The sequence below is a fragment of the Crocodylus porosus genome, unplaced genomic scaffold (genome assembly GCF_001723895.1).
Source record: "Crocodylus porosus isolate Cpor-Errol unplaced genomic scaffold, CroPor_comp1, whole genome shotgun sequence".
In the NCBI taxonomy this organism is placed as follows: domain Eukaryota; kingdom Metazoa; phylum Chordata; order Crocodylia; family Crocodylidae; genus Crocodylus; species Crocodylus porosus.
Window position 1 is genome coordinate 3,497,862 of NW_017728944.1, and position 10,315 is coordinate 3,508,176.

The 10,315-nt window shown below is 45.2% G+C and overlaps 1 long non-coding RNA gene across 1 annotated transcript in view; it reads left to right on the plus strand.

Annotated features, from left to right (window-relative positions):
• Positions 1–7,502: 7,502 nt before the first annotated feature.
• Positions 7,503–10,315, plus strand: part of LOC109320338 — a 9,600-nt gene continuing 6,787 nt past the window's right edge. Inside the window, exon 1 of the long non-coding RNA XR_002103777.1 lies at positions 7,503–7,594. This is a non-coding gene — a long non-coding RNA (uncharacterized LOC109320338). The remainder of the gene's footprint in view (positions 7,595–10,315) is intronic.

Sequence of the window (10,315 nt, forward strand, 5' to 3'; positions counted from 1 at the left end):
CAATAGGAGGATGCTGGGGCCCACTGCGGAGGCCAGTGATTAAAGGAACATCGAGATGCCATCCGTGAGGTTTGGGCTGCGGTGTAAGGGAAGAAAGGAACCGCAGATAGCACCCCCTGGCATCAGAGCAGAAAATGGGCAGCCTCCCGCTTGATTAACATCTATTAAATAATTAACATCAAGGCATGGTGAGCGAGAATGCGGGTGGTTAGCCCAGGAACCAGTGGGTGGGCCACACGGAGACCGGCCCCAAGCAGGCCCCCCTGTTACAATCAGCAATTGACTTTTTTTGACTGATGTGGCTAATAATACGATCGATAAATGCCACTCAGCCACAACGCAGCATACAGGTGGCCAAGAGCACAGCCTGGCAGCATGGAGAGAAGCCAAGTCCAGCTGGTAAGTCTGTTGTGAGGGAAGGGGCGGAGGGGCAGATTGAGGCCCCCACGGTGAGGGAGGGAGTGGGGCTAGGGCTTGGGCAGGGGCAGAGGCAGGTGCTGCACAGCCAGGAAGAGCATGGGATGGAGCCATGAGTGGCAATAATTCTCTATTGGTACACCCCTAATTTTAAGTCATTGATTAATGGTGGACCAGAATCTACAATCTCTATATTCTATTATTGCCCCATAAGACATTGTTTTTTTCCAAAAATAATTTGCTCATCAGAAACTGGGGGTTTTAAGCATTAGGTAGATTGAGTCATAGTTTAGACATTAACTTTAGTGATGCCTGCAGATCTGAGTACTCTTTGCTGGAACTCAAGTCACAGAGGAGAATAACTTGGAATAACACAAACTGTGAGTTATAATTCAATTTCATAAATCTCATTTAATTGCTATCTGGGTTAGTTTGGGATTTTTTCCTGGCACAAGTTTTGCTTGTTCACAGCTTGAGGTGCAGTTCCCCCCAAACCCCTGTACCTATCACCTTGAAACTTGACAGGCTTTGTGGCCTCACCAGAGGCCACCATCCCTGCTGTTTTCATCCTCCTGTGGTGTAACACACAGCCATGACAAGAGTTTGGCTTTCAAGAATTTGGGTACAGTGGCCCCCAATCCCCTGAACCAATCTTCTTGAATCTTGGCAGATTTCATTCTCTCACCAGAGGCTACCATCCCTGCAAGTTTCATCCAAATAAGACCAAAAAACAACAAAGTTATAGGTATTTCATTGATTCCCCATTATACCCTATGGCCGGATCTCCAAGGCGGCTATGAAGCTTCAGAGCCACTTCGGCTGGATCAAGGCAGAAACCCGGTCCGGAGTTCCAGATTGGATCGCGGCCATCCAAAGTGTCCGTATCCAAAGCCTGATCAGATCGCTGCCAACTCACACAGGCCTACTGGATAGGACTCACTCTATCCTGGGTAGAACTGAGATTTGTGGCCTAAACAGTTGAGAGGCTTCTTTCTAATTTTCACTGCTGGTGTTTTTTGCAAAGTGTCCCATTCCATATTTGATGCAGATACTTTTTCCAACACAAAACCCTCTGGCTCTGCCTGTGGTCACTCACTCTCCCTCTACATTCTTTGTTTACAAAGGCAAACGCCAGAACATGAAGGAGACAATGAAACATTTATTATTTTTCAAAATATGTGTTTGTTCCAACTTTCCAGGAAGTAGAGTATTTTGGTGAGAAACACAGGGTGTGGACACATACATTTGAAGCCCTTTTAGAAGGGCAGCTACTGCTATGTTGTAATTATTATGTAGAAGGCAGGGTAGGGTGACACCTTGAAGACTAACTTGTTCAGAAAAGCATAAGTGTTTTCATATGATACAGCTTACTAATATGGCCTTTATTATCCCACTATCTGAACATTTCCCTTTCTTTTTCAATGTTTTATACTAGTGTTGCTTATGTAATACCCTACTATACTGTCCTTCATCACTTTGTCCTCTGACAGTTTGTTATAGGTGCTTGGTTATACTGCTTGTCTTGATTCTTGGAGCAGAAGCAAGGAGTGACAAAAAAAGAAGCCAACTCTTGGAGTGAACTTGGTATAGGGAAAGAATATTCTCATTCCCTGTCCTCTACTTGGGATTGTTTTGAGAATTATTTAGATCTTAAGAAGTGGAAAAGAGATAATACCGATCCATGAATGTATTACTAGCTATGGTATAATTATTATGGGAGGAACCATATATTCCAGCGATTCTCTACCTTTTTAGACTCAAGGCATCCCTCAGAAAATGCCAGCTCTTAGCTTTCACTGGTTTTTGACTGTAGAAAAATAATAGAGAAATCCCCCTTGTGTAAAGAACTCAGAAACACTACAGTGGGTCAGAATGTTTTTAAAACTATGGATTGGTTCTTATTCTACCTTTTACTGTTTATTTTTTAGTGTTTTCTGCCCACAGTGTGCTCTGATCATGTTCTCTTGCTGCTTCCTTTTTTGCATGCTAAATAGATTAAGCCCTTTAAATTTCTCACTCTAAAGCATGTTCTCCAGACCTCAAATAATTTTTGTGGCTCTGTTCTGCACCCTGCCCAGTTTTTCAACATTCCTTGTACAATGTGGACACCAGAATAGCATGCATTACTGATGCTGTATACAGAGGTAAAATCATCTCCCTGCTCCTATTCGCTACTTCTCTGCATATACACCCAAAGCTTCCATTAGATCAGTTTGTTTCATCTCGCCTGCTGGTAGTCTGGTGGATTACCAGAAATTGGAGGTGTTGCCTGCTGCAGAATTTGGGGTCCTTGGACATAGCTGTCATCAGGAGTCCACAGATGCATGCTACTGCTTGAATATGGCTTCACACTGTTGCCCAGCCCCACCACAGTTACTGCTGGCCCTGTAGAGCTGGGCCAGGAGGAGGGCCTGCAGTCCAGATCTGGCCTGGGGCCCTGGGATGAGTATAACACAGCTGATACATTGCCACACTGAGATTTTGCATAGAATTGCTTTTCTTCCTTGAGACCTAAATCCAGTTTTAGAATCATGGCTTTCCAAGAGTTAGTCCCCTATCTGGTAGGCATGACCTGCATTCTTTGTTCTTAGGTGTATAACTTTGTATCTCGCTGTATTAAAATGTTTTTTGTTTGACAGGCTGTAACAGGGGGACTTCTTGGGGCTAATTTAACAGTGGCTCGCCCACCTGTTTCTGGGCTAACTACCCACGTTCTCTCCTGCCATGCCTTGTTGTTTATTAGTTAAATGATGCAATTAAGCAGGAGGCTGCCCATTTCCTGCCCCGATGCCAGGGGACACTATCTGCAGCTCCATTCCTCCCCTACACCTCAGCCCAAGCCTCGCTGATGGCATCTTGATTGTTGTTATAATCACTGGACCCCTCACTGTGCCCCCGAATCCTAATTGAACCCCACCTGGATTCCTTTCTTCAGGTAGTCTCATCTGCCTTCATACTAGACAGCATAGCTCCCTGAACCACCTCCCCTTTGGGTGTGGTTCCCCACCCCCCCAGGACCTTCAGCTCACTAGCCCTGGCCCACCCCCAGGCCAGTCAGGACCCCAGGCCCTCAGCTCTTGGGCATCCCTTGCAATGGGGCCCTGGCCCTTTGACCCTTCCAGTCCTGGGCCCAGCATGGACCAGTCAGGGGATGTTCAGACCGGTGCAAGTCTGTGGCTTTTTCCTCTCTCTCCGAGGGTCCACACTCTAGGCCCTCCAAACAAAGGGGTAACCCACCCAGTCATGGGGGCTAAGGGTTAAGGTGCCCTGACCCGCCTTTCACCAGTGTGGTAACTGGCCTGGCATTTCCTGGGGGCTCCTGTGACACTGGGAACCCCACCAGGCCACCCACTCCCGGCAGGGTGCAGTTTTAGGTCATGCCCAGGACCAAGAGCCTCCTTACCATCCCCTACAGCTCTTCCCTTACCTCCAGATGATACCAGAAGCCTTCCAGCCAGGCAATGTTGTTGCCTGGCCTCCAGCAGCAGAACTACCCTGCTTATATGGGCAGCCCCTGATTCAAAATGGCTGCCCTCATCAGGCGCCTGCTGGTTGCCAGCTCCAGGCCCTTAAAGTGGCAGGCACAGACAGTGCCCTGCCACACAGGCCCAACTTACCAAATGATCCAGATTATTCTGTATAACTACTTTTTCCTCATTAGTATTTAATGTTTTTATCTCATTCACAAATTTTACCATCAATAATTTTATATTTACTTCTAGATCACAGATAAAAATGTTGACTAGTATACTCACCTAGTGCTGAACCCTGCACAGGCCAAAAATATGCATCTTCCTTTGATGGTTCTTCATTGGCAACTATATTTTGATATTTGTTTGTTAGACAGTTCGTGATCTGTTTAATGTCTGGTTTAATAATATCATACAGAGCTAATTTTTACTCAGAAAATCATGCTGTATTCAGTCAGAAACAACTGCATAACATAATAAAGACTTTTGGAAGGTTTTTATCAACCAGATTTACAATGTCATTAAAGCACAAATCAGGTTTGAGAAGACCTATTGTCCATAAACGTTGACTGGCATTAATTATATCTATATCCTTTATGCAATGTTGCCATTTTGCTCATAATTGATGTCAAGCTAACTGGACATCCCACTTGTTCATTAGCATGTTATAAAACCTTAGCCCTCTTTTAGTCTTCTGGAATTTCCTTGGTATCCCAAGATTTAATAAAAATTAGCATCTGTTGGACCAGAAAGCTACTTTTCCAACTCTTTTAGGACTCTTGGGTGCAAGTTATTAATCCCTATATACTCTTAGAACTCTTCCTTATTGCCCTTATCCCTGATGGCCATAGGGATGTCCTCCCCTGATGTCTTTAGGTTACCTTATCAATTTTATTAATATCTTCACTTCTGATTTATATTTATGGCTATTTTTCCTTTTTCCATTTATTATATGTTACTTTTTCCATTTCTAATAGCTACCCACAGTTGCCACTAAACCAAAATGTGCTTTAGCCAAAGCTGTTCTCATTCTTGAGTGAGGTGTTTTAGCCATCTAATAGCTTCTTCTTAAAGAACTCTCTATCATACTTCCATACTTAAATTCTATGAAATCTACATCCCAAGAACTGAAAGGATACAGCACTAAACCACTGCACCTACCTCCTCACTTAAAATCTTTTCATACCTGCTAGTTAGGCTACCTAAACCAAAAGAACCTTAATTATGGCTTCTCAGAAGCTTTCAAACTGCTAAGAGATACTGCATAAAATGAAAATATCTTTACATTAGGGATGTGCAAAACAGGCCCTATTTCATTCAGATTTGGCCCAAATCAGGGATAGTGATTACATCTGTTGATTTGGATCACTGTCCCCCGATTCGATTTGGCCAAATCCAAATCTGACAATTCAACACTGATTTGGCGAATCAGTGATTCAGACACAGGCACAGCTTTAAAAGTTTTTTCTACATACCTTGAGGTAGCAGTGCAGCTTGTGATCACTGGAGCACATGGAGCATCCCACAGAAGCACGGGGGGGCTCTCCAGCATGCTTGGCAGCAAACCTGGAAGTGGACCAGAAGTACTTCCAGTCCACTGCTAAGGATGCAGTCACTTTACATGGATTCACTTAAGTTCCCTTTGTTCAGTATGAACTGCTGTGCTCACACAACTGTTTCAGATTAGCAGGAAAGATACATAACTTTCTGGAAAAAGAAAACCCCCAATGGACAGTTTTGTTTGACAGAAGTACACAGTTCCTTCCCTTTGATCTGAATGTCCTGTTCAGCCCAGGGCAGGAAAAAGCTGCACAACAGATAACTGATCCAACTTTCCTCAAGAGATCAAGTATTTACCTCAGCACATTAGAGTGTCTGCATGGGCAAAGAAAGCAAGCCAAAGGTGGCAACAGTATATTCATTCTATTGTAGAATCATTATGAATACGCAGGTTGTGGTTAGATGATGAAGTGACGTCAAAGAAATGTTGAGTCTGCTGCCATTCAGTGATAATAGTGCCTTAAGTTTGTTACACAGTGATGAGGCTTGACCAGCCTAGACTACAACTTTTTAATTGTATTGCGTCCTCTGAAGGAGATGAGGAAGTATTTGAAATACTTGAGGCTGTTAGTGTTATGTTCATCTGGGAAAGGGGCCTGGTAAACCAAGAAAGTAGAATTAAATACCCTAAACAATTCAGTTCATGACCTTTTCTTCAGTTTAGTGTATTATTAACAAAAGATGAAAAGCTTTTGAAACAATTAATTTGGTTTAGGAAAAAAAAAGGCAAAAGTTGCCCCCTCAGTTCTCCTTCCTAGCTGTCTTGTGGGCTTTTTGTCATATCCTCAGTGCCTTGCATGACCCCCCATCTTCCATATTTATATCATGTCCTGTCGGCATGTTTAGAGAGATGAACCTTCCCTGTTGCATACCCTGCTTGAAGCCTACAAACTTTCAGCTTCTCCCATTTTCAAAAACCCATGACTTAGAACAGAACATTGCAATCTGGGTATGTACAGAAGGCCCACCAACCTAGTGTAGGCCCCAACACACAAGTAAGGGCAGGCTTAAATGAACAGTGTTCAGCCCCCAAAACTACAAGGTTTCTGACCTTTAGATCATGCCAGCCCCCATTTCTGTCTTATCCAGAGGTGATTTTGTAGAAGTTTCTGCTCTTTACAGGCCACAATACAACCCTGGTCATACATGAAGAGGAGAGAAGGTCTGCAGAGGTAGATATGTGACTTAGGAGAGGTGGGAGGATAGGGGGAGTTTTGTTTTCATAAATCCCTATGCCCTCCTCCCAGATCCTAAATACCAAAAATGGAGTTGCTAGCCAACCATTTGGCATCCCTGACAGTGCCATACTCCTCTTCTTTAGAAGCATCCAGGCCTGTGAGGAATAAGGACTTTCCAAGTCTCAGAACCAAAGAAAAGTGATATATCAAAGTGATAAGAAGCATACAAAACCCATACTGTCTGCTTCACTAACCAAGGCAATTGTTAGGGCCAAAAAAAGACCTTATTGTTGTAACCCCCATCTATCCCTTGTCAGGTAGGGCAAGGTAGCACCGTAGGTTCAAGATTCATGGAAGTTTAGGGCTGGAGGGTACCTTGTGAGATCATCAAGGCCAGCTCCCCTGCTTTGGGCAGGAAAGACTGCTGGGGTCAAATAACCCCAGCAAGGTGTGCATCCAGTCTCCTTTTGAAGATCTCCAAAGTAGGTGCCTGCACCACCCCCACTGGGAGTCTATTCCAGAGTCTGGTCACATGAACCATGACCTGTTAGAGACTAACAGGTCCACAGAGGCATGTGTTTTCATAAGCAACAGCCTTTTTGTCACATGGTAGAAATGAAGTGGCAGAAAGAAAAGATTTTATATAGAAGGAAAAGGGACAGCGGAGAAGACGCTGCTAAGATTAGATTGTTTAGAACAGGGGTTTTCAACCAGAGGTCCATGTACCTGTAGGGGTACTTGGGATGGCCTCAGGGGGTATTCAGCAGCACACTGGCGCTTCTGCCGCCACGCTGCTGGCACAGTTGCTGATTGGGGGGGGCCCCCCCCATCAATTGGCTGTTGGGGGACCCCTCCTGCTCGTTGACTAGCTGCTGGCCCCCTCCACCCGCTCATCTGGCCACTGGGGGACTCCTGCCTTCTTGACCAGCCGCCAGGGGTAATCTGACCCAAAAAGGTTGAAAACCCCTGGTTTACATTCATTAACATGAACATGACAATTAACATCTTGAGGGACTCTGGAGTTAAACGCTAGTCTAGATAATGAGATAAGAATCCATAGTCCCTGTTGAGACCATCGTTAGTGCACTCCAGGCTGTGGATGATTTCTTGTTCTCCAGTTCCATGTTCAAATTGGTTTCTAAAGGCTCATTTAAGGACAGCTACTCTGAGGTCAGAGATGTAATGCCCAGGGAAGTTAAAGTGCACCACCACAGGTTTTCGTGCATTTCCAGAACTGATGTCCAATTGGTGTCTATTCATTCTTTCATATGGCCAATGTAGGCAGCCAAGGGGCACTGTAAACAAGTGATGACTCTAGCAGGCCCAGGGGTGTCCTTGGGTGGCCTGCCACCCCCTGATGGCTAAACCTTGCTTGCTTGTCCTGATGACTTTCCAGTTACCTCATGTTTCCACCTGACGTGTCTTGATATTAGTAACTGAAACAGCACTTCCCATAGCTACAGTCCATTTCTTCAGTCCTCACCAATTGCAGGCTCCTGCCAGGAGCGAGAGACTCAGCACCAGTAATTGTGAGCAAAATAGTGGAGGCAACATTATTCAGCAATTGTGGAGGCGGCTGTAGAGTTGGTCACAAACTTTGTAACAGCTGAAAATGAAGGCCAGAAAGAGTAGAAGGCTGGGAACAGGTCAAATAGAGAAGGTCCCAGGGTTCAAAGACAGACAGTTGCAAAGATAGAAGATGTTGTGTGTCAGAAATCATGCAGCTCTCCCCATGGAGAATTTAGGGGAAAATGTTTCCACTGCAGAGGCCCAGGCCACAGAGGAAGTCTCCAAATTTGAAACAGTTGTACATGAGGACAAAGCAGGAGAGTTTGATGGAAACAAAAGTACTGCCATTATCAGGAATAATGTTCCTTATGGCTCGTAGTTTGACCTTTTGAGGGATGTGACATCCATGGTAGCTGATATGATGTCATACTGGCTACAGGTTAGGTTGTCTAAACAGTTAAGTCCACTTTTAATTAATTACACCTTCGTAGTGCAAAACAAACTTAAAAGAGCTGGAAGTGCTTAGTGGAGAATTCCTCGTGGCTAGAAAATTCTCCATTAGTGGAAAGGAACCTCGGGCCAAGTTGCAAAAGGTTACAAACACAACCTCTTGTATAGTCGAAAATCTGTCCCTCAGCATCTGTAACAATCTCTCCCTAACTTGTGTCTGACATGGATGGTTGACATGCAGGGATTGCCCTCCCACCCAGCAGCACCCAGTGAGCACTGAGGCTTTTTTGAGTTTTTTTTGAGTTCTTTGGAATAGACTTTGCTTTTAATTTGTCTGTAAAGCTAATTATTCATAGATTCATAGATGCTAGGGTCTGAAGGGACCTCAACAGATCATCAAGTCTGACCCCCCTGCCTGGGCAGGAAAGAGTACTGGGGTCAAATGACCCCAGCCAGATGCCTATCCAGCCTTCTCTGAAAGACCCCAAGGTAGGGGAGAGCACCACCTCCCTTGGAGGCCTATTCCAAATTTTGGCCACCCTGATATCTAGCCTAAATCTGCTCTCTGTCAGTTTGTGACAACTGTTCCTTGTTACCCCAAGAGGCACCCTGGTGAACAGAGCATGTCCATTCCCTTTTTGTGTCCCCCTAATGAATTTGTAGGTAGCCACAAGATCTATTTGTCATGCATCTGCTGAAGAGTACAGGTCCAAGAACCAAACTCTGTGGGACCCCACTACCCACATCCTTCCAGATTGATACCGACCCATCTACTACCACTCTCTAGGTGCAACCACTAAGTCTATTTGCCACCCACCAGACTGTGCAAACATCTGTGTCACAGCCTCTTAATTTATTTGTGAGAATGGGATGAGATAACTTATCCAAGTCCTTGCTAAAATCCAAGAAAATGACATTCACCTCTACTCCTGTGTCTAAGCGTTTTGTGACCCTGTCATAAAATGAAACCAGATTGGTCAGGCATGATCTGTCTGCTATGAATCCATGCTGGTTTCCCTGACGCATTATTTTTCCCACTGGACTCCCACAGATTTGATCCTTCATAATCTTTTCAAAGATCTTTCCAAGGATGGAGGTGAGACTGACCGACCTATAATTACTTGGATCCTCCTTCCTCCCCTTCTTGAAAATAGGGACCACAGTGGCCCTTTTCAAGTCCTCCAGGACCTGAACGAAGCGCCATGAGCACTCAGACAGCCGTGCCAGTGGTTCTGCTATGGCACTGGCCAATTCCTTCAGTACTCTCGGATGAAGCTCTTCTGGACCTCCTGACTTGAACACATCCAGTCCACCCAAGTGACTCTGCACCAAGTCAGCATCGACAGTCCGTGGGCTAGTGTCCCTCTGATGCCCATCCAAGAACCCATTAGGAGACATATCTTGTAGGCCTGTGAGAAGCAGCTAGTATTCACTTCAGATTCGAATTTGGCCGATTTGGGAGACAGTGATTTGATCTGGTGATTCAAATCACTGTCTTGATTTGATTTGATTTGGCCAAATCTGATTTGGAGATTCAGCTGCTGTCAAATCTCCGAATCAGGCCCGCTCTCCCATCCCGGCAATGGCTGTCCCGCCTACCCCAGCTCCCAGCTCTTTGGAAATAAAAAAGCCCTGACTTACCAGGTACTGCCAGGCAGGGGGATGGTCCCTGCTGCACCACATTGCCCCACACTGCATGGGGGGCTTTGCACTAGCCCCCCTCACTCCCCC